Source organism: Pezoporus flaviventris, unplaced genomic scaffold, assembly GCF_033815535.1.
Source record: "Pezoporus flaviventris isolate CSIRO_AGI_PZ_B2104156 unplaced genomic scaffold, CSIRO_AGI_Pfla_v1 ptg000041l, whole genome shotgun sequence".
NCBI lineage: Eukaryota > Metazoa > Chordata > Aves > Psittaciformes > Psittacidae > Pezoporus > Pezoporus flaviventris.
Window position 1 is genome coordinate 8,493,625 of NW_026892589.1, and position 16,263 is coordinate 8,509,887.

Sequence of the window (16,263 nt, forward strand, 5' to 3'; positions counted from 1 at the left end):
CAGTGTGACTCCATCCTTCCTAGGCTTCTGCTGGTTGTGCACTTCTTCCCCCCTAGGCCTCTCCTCTTTCACTCTGCCCTGCGGTTTGATGGGAATCTGGAGCAGGGATGCCAAGGTTCATAGGTCCTGGAAGCAAACTGAAGGAGAAGGGGAAGGCACGTGGGGCAGATGGAGGTGCATCTGTGTAGAGAAGGGGGATGAGGTGAGATGCTGGGGAGGAGAAGAAGCCAGGTGGGGCAGTGCAGCAGCCTCTTCTCAGGTCTGTGTTCTTTCCTCAGTTGTCCACCGGCAGGGCATGTGAGCCAGCCCAGAGAGAAGTAAAGGAAACGTCTGGTTGAGTGCAAAGCCCATGATGTAGTCAGTCAGAGTTTGGGTGTGTACTTGGGTCGTTTCTGTCTAGCTAAGTGCTTTCCATGCCATTCTCAGGAGTTCTGGAGCCATTCTCAAGTGTTTAAAAATAGACCAGTGTCTCTGGTTTTTCCCCTCTCTCCTTGTATTTCCTGTCTTCAGGAGAACAGTTGGGTGGATGTGTTTGTTTTGCTGGATCTGTTACGCTGAAGAGTTGGGAAGAATGAGAGTGAGGAGTCTTTCTCCACGGTGACTGTTTTGTCTAGTAAGTTTTCTGTTCTCTAGGGCCAGCTCCTGTGAAAGCTAAACTACTTCTATTTTTAAGACTATTTGTACTAGAGAAAATCAGGCAGACTCTGCACAGCTGTCAGAGCTTCTGTCAGCAGATGAAAGCAAGATCACTATTGGCTTCTGGCAAGTATTTCTAACCTGGCCCTGTTCTGCTTCTCCTTTCCTGGTATATCCTGCCCCAGCAGTGCTCCTGCAGTCAGACCTCATGAGGCTCCTATCTCCCACCACGGGCATGCCCTGGGCTGAGTTGTGCGATGGAGAAGGGAGAATGGCCATACTGGGATGCTTTCCAGTCCCAAAGGAGGGACTTTGCTTTCTCGTGAGCCCAACCCCGATGATTTCTTGCAGCTGGCTGGTGCTCACAGCATGTTTCGTATCTAGGACATACCAAGCAGAAAGGAGGTGTTGTGCTGCTAGTACATAAAGCGTGATCCTACCAAGTGTGGGACAGGACCATGAACGCAGTGCAAATACTTAAGTGCTGTGCTTAGGCTGTCCTAACATCAGCTGTGGCAATAGGCCAGTCCTCCTTAGCATCACCCTGCTCAGCCTGGCTGCTAGTCGTGAATGAGACAAGTTTAACTGAGTGAATGAATTAGCAGAGAACCTGCATAAAGCTCATCAAAGACCTCAGTTCTAGTGTTGCCAGCCATAGGTTTGGACAGTATTACCCTAAATATCCTGAAGTAACTTAGAACGAGCCCAGGCTGTAGTGGGTTGTCCCGTTTGATGTACAGATCATCCAAACAGTGCTTGCTTTCAGTGTGTCACAAATCATGGAAGTCTGAGGAATAAACAACAGATGTTGAAAAGGAAAGATTTTCCTTGAGCAGTCTGTTGCCTCCAGCCGGTCTGCTGCTGCTCCGGAGTCACGTTCAGCCTTGGAGCAGGGCTGCACCGCAGCACGGGCTGGTATCGCGGCTCTGAGACCTCTCCAGCCAAATCACTCAAGAGCTCCTGTTTCCTAACGACAATACAGCAGTGGTTTATTTGAAGGCTGAGCCAACTTTGTATCAAAGCCAAATATGTCTGGCTTGGCAGCGGGAGCCAGCACCGGAGCCAAGCAGCTGGAGCAGACTGTACATGTATTTAAAAGAACAAAAACAGAGAGACTCTTAAGTTATCTCCTGTAAGAGGTCAATCGGAGTGCCAGAATGCAGTGCCAGGTTTTGCATCAGGCTTTCTCTGGTCTATCCCCGCATACCTACAGACCCAACTCCTAGGCTATGGTTTGATCCTGCTCTGATTTCCCACCTCTCCTGGCTTTCTTCTTGCAGCCTGCTAACTGCAGGAATTACACCCCTGTAAAGTGCAAGTATCTTGCCCCTGTACCACACTTTTTCTTCTTGAATCCAGGTCATGGTCTTTGCAATCCACATCACCACAAGGGGAAACCGCTCTAGGATGTTCTGCATGGACTTGTCTCAAAGCTCTGTCTTATCTGAGAGCTAAGGGGATGACTTCTTCCACTGCACAAAGAAGCAGCAATGACTCTTCGGCCTCCAGGTTCACTTATATTCTGTGAGTCAGGGATCTGCTGCTGCTCTGCTGGCCCCAGTCAGTGATGGCCTATCAGATAATTAATGATGATTAAGGCTGTGGCTGCCCCATATGACTGTGGTGGAGAGGCTGTGTTCTCTGAGCTTAAGGTAGTCAGCCGCTGACAGTCTTCTGCAAGCCAGCATGTGGAGAACCATCCTCTCCTGAAAACCGGATGTGCTTCAAGAGCACAGAGGGCTCTAATGAGGATGCTCCCAAGTGGGACAGCTGGCTGTAGATGTCTGCTCTGCTTTACCCTTCTCCCAGAGCCTGCCTCTCCTGCTGGGGTAGCGCAGCTCTTTGGGGAGTAGCTGCTGGGATGTTGTGTTGTATGAGCCTATATACTGAGGCTACAACTGAAACACCCTAAGCAAAGTTGTGCCATCACCTGAACTGTGCACTTAAGAGCATACTTTCTACTGTAGAGAAGGAATAAGCACAATTACTCTGGGTATTTTTTATCTTTCAGTCACCTACTAATTTAGTACTATATCCATTTGTTACTGGGCCATGCTTAAGACAGAGCTGTCAGGGAAGTCTTGTCTTCCCAGTCACATCCAAGAGGTTCAAGCCATCTTGTGAGACCAGCCCTATTGAGAGACTCAGGGTTTTTTAGATAGAAGCATTTAAATTTGAGTGAACTTGACTAAAGTTTGCTTTCATTCAGGGTGTCATTCATCACTAACTTAACCCCTTTTCCATGAACTAGGATGTATTCAGATCCTGGATAAGATAGATCCTCTCTTCCTCCTGGGCACCAGAAATGCTTCAAAGTCTCTGAGCCATAAACTGAGAAGGAATTGTATTGGATCACAAGATATTATGAACTCAAGGCACACTTTTTGTTGTCTAATTAACAATTTTATCCATATATTAAATCCATGTGTGCTCATAACACACCACAAATGAGAAGTCTGGAAACCCATTTTCAAAGCACTTTCCATTATGCAAGTAGCAGGAGATGTACCGTCGCTTTTCAGTGAATTGGTTGGTGAATTGTTTTCTCTCTTCACTGCTGTAACAAAACCACGTTAGCTTCAGGTCTCCTTTGTTTTGTTTTCCCTTGTTTACTTATTTGTGCTCTTACTTGCTAACTTGAATCAAGGAAATAACTCAGATAAACATGTTTTGACCTGGAAACAACTGCATGAACAATGGGTAAGGCATGTTTACTGAAGGAAGTCTTGGAGAGATTTTGGTGGCCAGGTGAACTCTCCCATCCAACTTCAACTTGGGTAACTCCTCAAACTGCCATTGGTTTTGTGCAAAATACCTTGGGGAAGTGCTCAGCTGCCAGCTCATTCCTTGCCCTGAATTCAGAAGGGAATCGAGGTGCAACCCAGTCAAAGGTAATTGCCTCTACCCCATTTCTGTGCTCTCTGAATTGCCTGTGAGATTCACAGCCCTTGAAATGAGAAATCCAAGACCTTTGCATAAGATGTTTGTTCAGGACTCCCTCTAAATGAGGGAATGTGATTGAATTGGAGCCCTGGTGAAGGCAGGCTGATTTCAGTGGCACTGCATTAATTTTGCATCAGATGAATTCTTCGCTCCAAATTGCTGCTGCAAAGCTAATGTCCACCGATAGCACAGACAGATGTTGAATGAGTGACTCAGTCTCAGCACCCGTAGGGTCCAGCTTGGGGCTCTTGGCCATTTTTATGAGGATGAGATACACAAGGGGAAACCATAGTGACTAAAGATCTTACTACTGCATGGCAGAGAGCTGACAGGGCTTGACTCCTACCTCCCTTGCACATGTTTTACTCCCGTGTCCAGTTTAGCTGATATGCAAGTGAGGAAGACCTGCACTGACTGCACATGGAAGCATCAATAATGCATGTCCACATCCAGCTGTGAGGGGCTGGACACATGGTTTGTCTGACAGCACACGGACACAACTGAAGTTTTTAAGCACAAGCAGATGGCTACTGTGAAAAAACCAAATTGTTGCCAACAGAGACTGGGCTGGGGGCAACCAGTATGATTTAGAGGAGCAGGGATGTGACAGCCGTGTGTGATTACATTGTGATAATGGGTGGAAGCTCACGAGAAATAGGAAAGCCTTTTGCTTTAGACCTCTTGGTCAGGGTTCCTTGGCCAACTCCTTTCCAAGGCACAGCTCGACAACACAGGGCGAGCAGCAGGAGCAGACCTTTTGTTTCAGGAGTGACTGCCCGGGTTCACAAGGAGCAGTTGCTATGCAGTGTGCGCCGCAGGCATCTGTCTTACCAGAAACGCTTGCATTGAACAATGCAGAGCAGAGCTGCTGGGGCTGCCACTGCACAGGGCTTGTGTCTGCCCTTGCTCCCAAGTAGGGGAGGGAGCACACGTTTGGGGAGTGCCTCCTGGGGGTTATCCCTCGTGTTTGCAAGGCTTGAGCTGCCGGAGCGGTCCTGTGCAATCCTGGTTTTGCTCTCGTGCTCCTGTTCTAATTGGGTTCTCTTTGTGTCAGCTCAGGGGTGTTGAGGAATTCACACCAGCAGATAGATCATCTGCATGGAGAGACCCAGCTCTGGGCCTTGGTGAACCCGCTTCTCCCATTGTGCTCATCTGGCAGCACAGTCTTAAGGTTATATTACCTTAGAAGATAAATGGAAATGTCACCAGCCCTGGCTATGGTGCTTAGTATGTGAAATACCCTTTCAAGGTTCCTTATTCTGGCAATAGTGGGCTTTTAATGGTTATGTAGACGTGCACGGGAAAATACAGGAAGAATGTGTGTATAGGGAGCATTGTGCCTATTATCTAAGTGTATGCAGCATTGTGTGTATTATCTGTGTTTGTTTAGCAGAAGTAAAATGGGCATTAACATTCTGTTTCAGTCTTAATTAGTGGCTGATAAAAGCACAAGGTGATACTTAACAGTCTTGACAGTGCAATTTATCTAAAATTTCCTAATAATACGGTTGCAGCAGTCTTGGAAATGCTGCTTTAATGACTTTCACACACTTAAGGTTTAGTACCAACAATACCCAATATGTTGGTTGCTTAGGAGACAAAATTAAACAAAGCTGAACACATTTATTTCTCCCCTTTTTTCCTGCACAGAGGATTTTCTCACTGCAATATTTTTCCTCTATTAAATGCCTAAGCTTGAGGTGTTTATAAGAATGAAAGAAAATAACCCCTAACAATCCAGATCCCCTATTAAATCAGCAGATGGCTCCTAGAGCCAAATTAGGGACCTGTGATAGAGCAATAAAGGCTCTGCTTTATACAGTGCACATGTTCCGAGTTGGCAGTGTTAAATGAGACCTCCATGCAATCTGCTCTGAGAAATAGCCTTACTGACATTGACCTCTTCCTTTGTATAATCCAGCACTGTGAATTGCACAGACGTCTTTGCAATTTAGCAGACCTTGTATGGACTGACTTTCCCAATATTTGTTTAAGATGAACTGTATACACTTGTTATTAGTAGTCTGCCAGAGTGAGGGAGATAACAGTGTTTGCATGAGGCCACATAAAACACAGCACCTGGGCAAGGTGCGCCAAGCATGTTCATAGCAAATGTTCTTGTTTCAGGGTCTGCTGCTGATGCTGCTGAAGGCAAAGCTAAAACTCCCAGCAACTTAAGTCAGAGCAAGCGCATGTCTGGCCTCGGTTGTGCAGAGGTTCTGAGCTGTTGAATTTACAGTGCTTTTAAAAATTCTCTGAATTCACCTCAGAAATGCAGGCAGCAGAACACGGCTGCAGTGGGATCCCACTGATCTCATCCCTATTGTATGTCTGTACAATCCTGCTGATTTCATCATGTCTTAGTCCTGCTTCTCAGTGGCTTATATGATACAGAGATACAGCCCTTTTGGAGTCTATTCTCAGGCATATAGCCGACCCACAGTGCAGACTGGGAGTCATTTTACCCCTCTGTGCTGCCATTTCCCCACCGGCAGCATTGGAGCAGCAGCCTCAGCTCACACTGGGAAATACTCTGTGGTGGATAAATGATGTCCCTGAAAAGTTGCTTCTCAGCCAAAAGGCTGCCCCCCATGTGGGGATCCCCTGCTTGGGGAATCACTGGGGTAAGCAAAGAGGATGTCTGATGGGGAATCACCAGTACTGGTAACTGTAGCTTCTAATTGGAGGTCAGGAAAAGCATGCAGACATCTAAACATATGGAAACCTTTCCTAAGCAATTAATCTTCACTGTTTGATCATTAAATCCTCCTAAAGATGGACCAAGGAAGCTGTCCTGGGTTCAGCAGTAGCAGTAATTTTTCTCAGTCTTAGTAGCTGGTGTAGTGCTGTGGGTTTGACTTTCAGCTTGGGAACAACGCTGATAACACTGATGGTTTTAGTTGTTGCTCAGTAATGTGCATTCTGACCAAGGACTTTCCTCAGCCTCATGCTTTGCCAGGGAGGAGGGGAAGCCGGGAGGAAGCAGAGACAGGACACCTGACCCACGCTAGCCAAAGGGGTATTCCATACCACAGCATGTCATGCCCACTATATAAACGGGGGGCAGTTACCCGGAAGGGCTAGGTCACTGCTCGTCGGGCTGGGTATCGGTCGGTGCGTGGTGAGCAGCTGTATTCTCTTCCCTTGTTACTTCCCTTATCGTTATTATTGGTGGTAGCAGCAGTGATTTGTTACTGGACTGTTGTTCTTATCTCAACCCGTGGGAGTTACATTCTTTCGATTTTCCTCCCCATCCCTCCTGGAGCTGGGGGAGGAAGAACGGGAGCAGTGAGAGAGTGGCTGCTTGGTTCTCAGTTACCCGCTGGGCTTAAACCGCGACAGAAGCCAAAAACGCCACTCACCTGGCAGTAGATTTCTCCCCTTTAACCTAAGCCCTGTCAGGGCATGGAACTGATTTACAACTGTAAGTAACAGAAAGGGCAAGCGGTTTGTACCCAGCAGTTGTTTTTCAGCTGCTCTGTCCCGATCCTCCTGCAGCGGAGGGACCCGCTGGCAGCGATGCGCAGGGACGCAGTGCCCCCGTCCGTCGCCTCACCGCGCGACGCTGCACAGGCAGCATAGTGCAGGCAGGGAAAAGGAGCCTGCCCAGAGCTGTGCCATGTGCTCCTGTCGAGCTGGCGAGCCGTGCTTGCTGCGTACCGCGTCCATCCAGGGCTTTCTCACAGGCATCTGCTCACATTCATTTCGCAGGATGTCCTGAAACATCCCAGTGATCCTGGTCCGGGCCAGGTTGTGAGCACTGATTACTGCAGTTGAGGGCAGCCAGGGCTCCAGAATGAAGTTATCCCAAACCATCTTTGAGTTTCCAAATGTAACCTTAAGCTTAAGGAAGGAGGCAAAATCAGTGTCAATATTAAAACCATATTGTTTCTTATGGTTGATCATAACAAAATGTTTGGGTTTTTTCATCCTGCATAGAAAGCTTGGGATAGGGAAGAGTACTGAAAAAGCCTTGGAACAGCAAGGCTGGTGGTAGCTAACATATGGGCACAATTCCGTTTTTCATTGAGTTTGTCTTTTCTTTCCCTGCTCTCTCTTCCTCCCCACAGTATCTCTGCATTGATTTTTCACTCTGCCTGTTTATAAATGTTTATAAAGCATTTAGGGAGCGTAGGGAAGGAAAGGTCTCTAAGTGCTTAGCAGAGGAAGAACTTAAACACTGGATTGCTATATTCTCGCTGACACTGGGCAGTATTTCATGCCATGCAGAGTCCTGCTCCCAGGATATGCTGCTGCATGGGTGGGCATGATTAAAGCAGGAAAATATCTTAGTGCAGCCCATCAACAGCCACTGCAGCGCAGGCGATGTTGCAGAGAGCAGGAGGACTTGAAACAGCACTGGCATTTACAGCTTCAGCAAAACCAACACTCCAGTAGATGATAAAGGAAACAAGTACACATTATTCCACATTTACCATTTGCTTTGGGCAATGAACTTTATTTTCACATGAAATACTAAATGACCTCCTTGTCTTCCCTCCTGCTGTGTGGAGTCTACTTGATGAAAAAGGAATGGAGATGTTATTAAGCCAATAAATACATTTATTAGTACTATCATGCTGTTTATTAGAGAAATGAAACCCATCAGGGTCTTCGTTTAAACTCACAGAAAGATGCAGGAATTCATATCCCAAGCATCCCGACGTTTTCGATAGCTGGAACGTTAGCGCAGCAGTAGCCCTCCTTTTTCACTAGCATTTCTCTTCCTCTGACACATTACTGAGTGTTTCTAATTCCACACTTGACTTTGGCAACCTTACAGCACTCATGTCCTTAGCAAGGATAGAGAGCTGCATGTGCAAAGGTGTAAATCACCTCTGCCTTGCACAGGTGCAGGAGGCTCCACAAAGTGCTGGAGGAGCTAGGTTCAACCTGGTTTGCATCACTCATTTCAGTATAAGCTTTTAGCAGTGTTGAAATAAGAGTCTAAAAGGGGCTGAGAAATGAGGGAAATCATAAAAAGTTGGGTTTTTGAAATTCTGATATCCCTGTTTAGGGGGAAACATCATCCTTCTTAAACATATCAAATGGGGCATCTTTGAAACCACTGAGGCTTGGCTGATGCTCTCTTCTCCACCCCTTTTCACACAGCTTCATCTGATTCCTCTTCCAGGTGCCTAACAGCTAATGAGGAGATCCTGCCTTTCATTCCTGCTTAGTGCTGCTGCCCTGCTTTCCTGCTCCGGCATGTGCTTACCTGGGCCCTTCTGGTTATGGAGTTCAGTGGGATAAAAATCAGGAAAGCAGCTACGCATCCATGTTGGAGTTGAGTGGGGTGAGCAGCTGAAGATGAGACAGCGAGAGCCCGAGTTCCTCCTTCTCCTCTAAGCCTGCTTGCGGTGCTGTTTCTTACCAGAGTAGTACAGCACAACTGGAGCTGGGTAAGTTATAAAAGGGCAAAGTGCCAGTGGTGTGTTTTGAACCTTAGCCAATGTAATATTTCAAAGGGATTGGGGTGTCTTAAGGTGGGAAGCTAAAATGAAGTCTACAGCAATTTCCTTCTGTTGCTGCATGTTGAATGCTCATTTTTTTTATACTTGAGGGTTTAATTTCAACAAGGTGCTTTTGGTTGAACTTCGGCTGATCCTTCTGTTGAAATATTATGAGGTTCCATTCAAAGAGCACTGTGTTTTACTGGAGCCTTGGGTGCTGAAGGTGCCTGGATAATTACACTGCCTTAGCTAGGGGATGGCGGGGAAGCAGCAACTTTTAAACCACAGTGAGTGACTGTGTGTTATGGATCCGCTTCTAACCATTCCACAGGGCAAGTTAGCAGAGTCAGTATCTCTTGTAAAGCATCTTTTTCTGCTGAAGGTGAAATGTTTTGCAGGGATGTGTCTGTTTCAGGATGTTTTGTTGTGGGGCTGTGGGAATTGGAAATGCTGGTGGAGAAGGGAGTTACCTGATCTCTGTAGTGTCATGAGCTCCGTCCCAGATGGAGCAGCATGGGTAGACATCATGTATTTATGCTGAGAGTCTGTGCTTTAAATGGATGAAGCTGGCTCTTTTCCACACTAATATCTCAAAGAGGAGACATCTGCATGGGCATGGGCTGGTCTTAGTAGGGGTTATATTCAATTTAGGGTGTTTTCTGGGCTGCATTGCTGTTTGCTCATAGCCGCTAGCACTGGCATTGTGGAGAAGTACCTGTTTTCATGAATGCCTTAAAATGACTGGAATGACAAGTGTCGTATCCCAGTGGGTGGGACTGGGAAAGCCATGCTGGCAGGAGGCAGAGAAGGGGCTGCTTTCAACACTGCTGGTCCCAAACGGCAGGACACTGCACCTCTGAGAGCCCAGGTGCTCCTTAGACTTTCGTACCTTTGCTGTATTCTGATAAAGCAGTGAAGCCCAGGATTATTTTGATTTAGAGAATCCAAAGCTTGAAAACAGCTGGACTTACACAGTCAATAAAACAAAACTGTCTCTTCAGCACTGCGCTGACAAGGCTCTGAAGAAAGACACACAGAGAACCTCTCCACTAGTATTAAACTGATCTGGCCATTTTTATTCTATAAAGGAGGCTGGTTATGAGATTTAAAAAGACTCATATATCATGCTGCCTCATTAATTTTCCATTTGGGCTCAGCTGTCAGAGGATACCATATTAAACTGCTGCCTGGAGTAGTCTTCGGTGGCAGAAAAATGATGTTTGATACCCTTTGCATTTCACATAGTCCGTATAAAAGGTCTCCTTGATTTGCCATCCCTATTATTTTCTGTCAGAGAACCCTACATGGCCTCTCCAAAATAGTATCACCTCTCCAAAACCCTGAAGGTCTATTTGTGGTTTCCATGGTGACAAAATGACCCATAACATCCTTTGACTACTTCAGTAAATGAAGGACACAACTGGGCCTTTGACGAATAATAGATTTCTTTTTCCCCCTTTTCCTTAAGAAAAGACATACTTATGAGCTCAAAAAAGCAAGGGGGGGGAGGAAGAAAAAGATATTAAGGGAAGAGATTTGGCTTGTAACTCAAAGGGCTTTGTGTCAGCAAGTACAGCAGACAGCACTTGTTGGAAAATAGACCTTGAGCCATCTGGTACCAAAACAGAAGTGGGATGTAGCCCTTGTGATGACTGCGATGAAGGAGCTTTTGCTGTAACTCATTTCTACAATAGCTGTGCTACTTAATTGTGCATTCGGTGACACGCAGGGCCCGGCACTGCAGGTGCAAGTGTGTGGTTACAGCATTTTCCTCCAGGATCTGTCAAAACCCTGCTCCGTGCTGTGCAGGAGGGAGGATGGGATTTTCCAGCAGAGCTGGCCTGGGGGAGAAGTGGGTGGGAAGGAAGCAGCGAGGCTGTTCTCAGCATGTTTGCAGACCTTGTGGAAAAGGCAGGTTTCCATTTGCAGCACTGTTAATGACTGCAGAGCCTGTGCTGTGTGTGCTGGGCAGGGTTTGTGCTGTCTGGAGCTGCTGCTTGCTTATCTGCTGCTTCCTCCCACCGTTGTGGGGCTGTCCAGGCTCTTCTCTCTAGGGTAGAAAGCATCCCTTTCTATGTGACGAACTGTAAGACCCGTGTCTCTTGGACACTTCACACAGAACCAGAAAGAGATTTGTAAACACCTTAATCTTGTGCTACCCCAAGAGTGTTCACAGCATGCTCTGGAAACAGGGTTTTAAACAAAAATACATCTTAGTGGTGAAGGAGCCGAGAAGAAAAGCAGATAACTGTGCTCAATGGAGCATCGCAGGAGTTCTGTGGGTACATGCAGGGCTGCTTGTTCCTTCCCCAAGGTACTTCGGGATAATGCTCTTTCTTTGCATGAACTATACTTCAGTTTTCTTCAGTGCATGTTCCCTGTCTGCCCAGTGATGCTGTCCATGATGGTAAACTGTTAGCTGCATCATGCCCTGGGTCAGATCTGAGTAGTTATTAGTTTAGAAATACGAAGAAAGGATGACTGAAATGCCTCAGAATAACAAATGTGAGGTTCCTGGACTGCAGGAGCAGGCACTTCCAGGTGCTTTATATTAGCCAGGGTAGGTAGAATCCAAACATCTGAATTATCTGAGCATTGAGGGGGCTGCACTGCAGAGCAGGAAAACTGGGGATCTTCCCAGGAGCCTGTCAGTAATACCTGCTTCTGGAGTTATTGAGCTTTCTTTGAGATGTTTCTGGCCTTTTGGGTGTATTCTAGCACTTTACTTCCCCGTTCTGGAAGAGGCAGGGAAGTACAAAGATGACTAAAGCTTGAAATCTAATGCCAGAGTTTCCTGTTGGTTTGCAGATGTCCCTGAAATGACTTTAACAGCTCTTCCTTCAGTGTATGCTGGTGCTGCAAAAGGGGACCAATGTCTCGTGCCATTCCTTACTGTTTACCAAACATTTTGATGTTTTTTTTTAGCTTGGATGGGGCTTTTTTGGCCTGAAAATAAATTAATACCATTGAAACAATAAAAGTAAAGGTATTTGTTAAAATTGCATGACTGGCTGCTTGCTTAATGCAGGAATTGAGGCAATTAAATAATAGAGATGATGGCAAGATTAAGCCAAAAAACCAGCCTAAAACCACATTTGCCACCAGCCATGACAATGTGAGGCAAAGTCTTGCTTGGTTCCTCTCTTCGTTGCATGTGCATGCCTTTGGCAGGGATGATTAAAGTCTCTGCTGCTTCCCCTCTAATGTGAACAAAGCCCTTTAGAGCCCTATTCTAGTTTCCTCTTAGCATCGTATTTGGCTTCCTTTGGGACTGACCTTTTACTGCCCACAGCCCACCTTCATCCTGTTAGAAGGCCTGCAGAGAGTTACTAAGTTAAACATCATAAATCCCACTATAAATGATTACACAGAGCTTTTCACTAACAATCTTCTGTGGGGATATCAAGCTTGATAGAAGCATAAATCATTTAAAGAACATCTGCCTAATGAGGGGTAACCTGGAACTGCTTCCCTGAGCCTAGTGTACCAAGGGGGAAAAAATGTAGGCAATTGCACTATTTTAGCTCGTGCTTGCTGGATGCAAGTGGTTGATTTCTGTTGTCACAACTATGCCTTGCTGGACACGTGGGATTTGCCCACGTTCCTTGACAGTGACATTTGCTTTACTTGCAGCCCATGGCACTAAGAATGAGGGATGTAAGCTTAGTTTAGTGTGTGTGTTTGTAAAGAAAGTCTAATAATGTGTCTAGACCAGAAGTTCTACAGCAGTAGATGAGACAGAAAAGGAAATCGAAGCAGGTGGTGTAGGGGCAGCACAAAGATGTACTGTGGTCTGGGAGCTTTGGTTTATGAAATGGCAAACAGAACTGGGGAAGCTGAGAACAGAGCCATAATTTAAGAGGTGAGGAGGGAATGCACTCACACTTACCGTACCAAGCTCTTGCTTGAAACATCATGGCAAGAGACATAGCATCTGTTGATGGGAATATAGGAGGGTATTGAACACAAGACTTGTAGTCAGTGTAATGATTGACTACAGGGGGGAAAAGGGTGAATTTTGAGGAGCAAGACTAATAAGCTGAAGAATCAAAACATTAGTAGATAAGGAAGTTGATGATAAATGCGAAGGGTGAGTTTGCAAGAGATACTGACGTGTTCCTTAGGAACCATCAAGTTTGAATCGGGGCTGACAAGTCTGTTTACAGATGATCCTGCAGGCACAAAACAAACTCAGCACTTGAAAAGCCCTTTCTGTCCTTTCATTAGGTGTGCTGTGAAGAGTTTGAGTTTCCAGTTGCCAGTCACAGGTAAGCGCTAACCTGTGACTTTGACCATCTGAAAGATACGTGACTGTCAACCAGGTGAAGGGAAGGATTAGTGGCAGAGGAGTAGCAAGTGGAAGCTTTTTCCATTTAAAATCACTGAATCATCAGGAAAGCTGTAAATAAACAGCAGCACTAACCTTGGAATGCAATTGAATCACTCTAGCAGTGCAAATTTTACTGCCAGATGCTCATAGCAAGCCTCCGTAATGTGGTTTGAAGCTGCTGCTCCCTGATGATAGATTTAACAGAGATGACTAGCAAGGAGCAGGGTAATTTTATTAAACTAAGGTTGTTGTCACACAGAACTGGCCATGAGATGTTAAGAAACTCATTGCCTCCTTGCATAAATAAACTTGCTGAATGTGTGAGCTGTCCATCACCTTACGGTGAGGTTGTTGTTGGGTGTTACTTCTCTCCATGACCCACAGAGGTGGTGCTTTGGGTCTTACTACTGTGATTAGAGCTGAGACAGGGAGGTCAAGAATAGTTCAGTCTTTTCCTTGTGCTGTTTAGGATGAAGTCAATAGGAAGTAAATATTATTGACTGCTGGTTTCATTCAAAAATCAAGATTCATTGAGGTGAATCTGAGGTCAGTAGAAGCTCTACAGGGGGAGGAGACTGATAAATCATGACACTGAATAAAACAATATTTGTAATGCAGCTGATTTTGGATATTGAGCGTTATGTGATATAGTGGGGTATTGGGGTTTTGTTTTGCTGGTTTTTCTTGTGGTAGTGTTGTCCTGTTAACTGCAGTAAGACTGAAAGTCTTTAAATGGCACAACCTACCAAGTATGAGCCTTTTATAGTATCTTTTTCATTCGGTTGAATGTTGCAATATGAACTAGACAGTAATCTCACTAGAGATTTTACAATGTCTTTTGGGCACAGTTTCCTTTTTCTCCTACATGTGTATAAATGGCCTTGGATCAGTGTGGCTGTGTGCTGTGGTTGAGAGCTGTGTACCTCCTCTTGGTCCAAAGCGGGGTAACTTGTTTAGATTGTCAGCTGGTCTAAATAGCTCTTGCTCCACTTGAACTCAGTGGAGTTGTGCCAGATGATGCCAGCTGAGAATGTGACCATCATTTTTACACATTTCTAACCCTTGCAGTGCTCTTAAATTGCTGAGCTGAAGCCAGCCCTTGCGGCTGCTGCAGGGTAGGGTTTTCAGAAGCATCCAGCCTGGACCTAACTCCACTCTCTCAGCAGTCAAGGGATGTTTGTTGTGTTACTGCATCCAGCCCCAGAGTCAAATTGGTTGGATTCAGTTAGGCTGCTGCTCTAAGGCTGAGGATCTGGTCCTACACTGAAGTGTATCAGCTTCTGTCCACTGAAATTGGCAGAGCTGGGCTGGTTCACAGCTGCCTGAGGGTCAGTCTGCTTGTTGTATTGGCAAAAGAAGGTTGCAGAGTGGTAGTAAAAGCCACCTTCTTTACCACAACATTGCGTTTCCTTCCCAGTGTGGAAACGTTGGTTCTGGTTTGGCTTCCTCTGGGACGGCTCTTGAGAACCAGTGCAGCACTGAAGGAGTAAAGCATTGGCTCCAGGATGCTTTCCTGATGAGCTGGCAGGTGCCAGCGTGGCTTTGCCTTGTGCTATCAGAGCTCCTGGGCATGCATGGATTGATCTGTGTGCACGTAGCAGCAGTTTGGCCCTTTGTTTGCTTTTAAGGAACATTTCAGCCCTACTGCAGATGGTCAACTACCTACTGTTGCTTTGTGTGGAAATGTGCAGGCTGCCTTTGTAGCTCAGAGCCCTGTGTTCTCAAACCAGATTCTGCTCTTCTAGGACTGCAGTTACTGGTTTGGTTTCTCTTTGCTTTTTTTGGCTAGGGGATATTTAGGGTTTGGATATGTTACTGCCAGTCACTCAAAGCAGGAAGACAGAGGAAGGGCTGGCCTTCTGGTTGGCTCTCACTAAGGCGTTTGCTGCAGTATTGCCAAGTCAAGCAGGGATTTTGGAGGAGGAAATCATTATCTGCACACTCCTTCCTCAAATCTGCCTCCTACTCTAACATTAGAGAGCATCTAAAAGGAGCTGCCAGAGCAGCTACAATGCCAAGTACAGCATTCCCCAGTGGGGCCTTCCTCCAAAGCAAGCTTGAGCCTGTGGTGGGAATTAAGGCCAGAGATAAGGTGCTTGTGTTGACTGACTTCCCACTACTCTTCCAGCTGGCTAAATAGAAAGGACTGTGCATAACCCTCGTCTTCCTTCCTAGCTAAAGCATTTCTACCTTTTCCCCCACCATGCTCTTATCATGGTGCTTGGAGAGCTGGAGGTGCCAGTGCAGCTTTGGCTCAGCGCTGTGAGATTTGTGTCTGAAAGAGGGTGGCAACTCGCCAGACCCCGTCATGCCTCTTGCAGTGTGAAATTGGAGTGGGTAAATTCCAGCTACTTCAGTGGAAAATGGGAGAGGTTCCTCTGCAACCAGGGAGAGGTGCCTGAAAGCACCATCAGGCTCCGAATAGTTAGTGGAAAACTATGTGGCTATAAATATAGCACACGTTCGTTCCTCTGATGCATGGGGATTTGTGCGTGTAGCTGGGAATCCCAGCACGCTTATCTGTGAATAAACCCTGAACTGCTCAGCTTCATGAGCTGACTCTGCACTGTTTGGCAGCACTAAGGTTGTGCTAATGTATATTTTGTGAATTCCAGAGATTCGCGTTTGTTTTGTTCCTGTTCATCCAGTGCTTTAGATTAGGGACTGATACTTGATGAAATCTTTATAGCTGCCAAAGATTTACGTGGTTTTTATATTGCCTAATTCTGTATGAGCTAGGGCAATATGAGAAAACAGGTTAAGCCCTGAGATAAATACTACATTAAAGATGCCTTTTCTCTCCTGTAATTTACAAGCCCTCTGACCTGGGGTTGCATCTTGGAGTAAGTTGGATCTAGGGCACTGTCTAAGCAGGTCTTTGCTTGAAGCATTGTGTTTGGT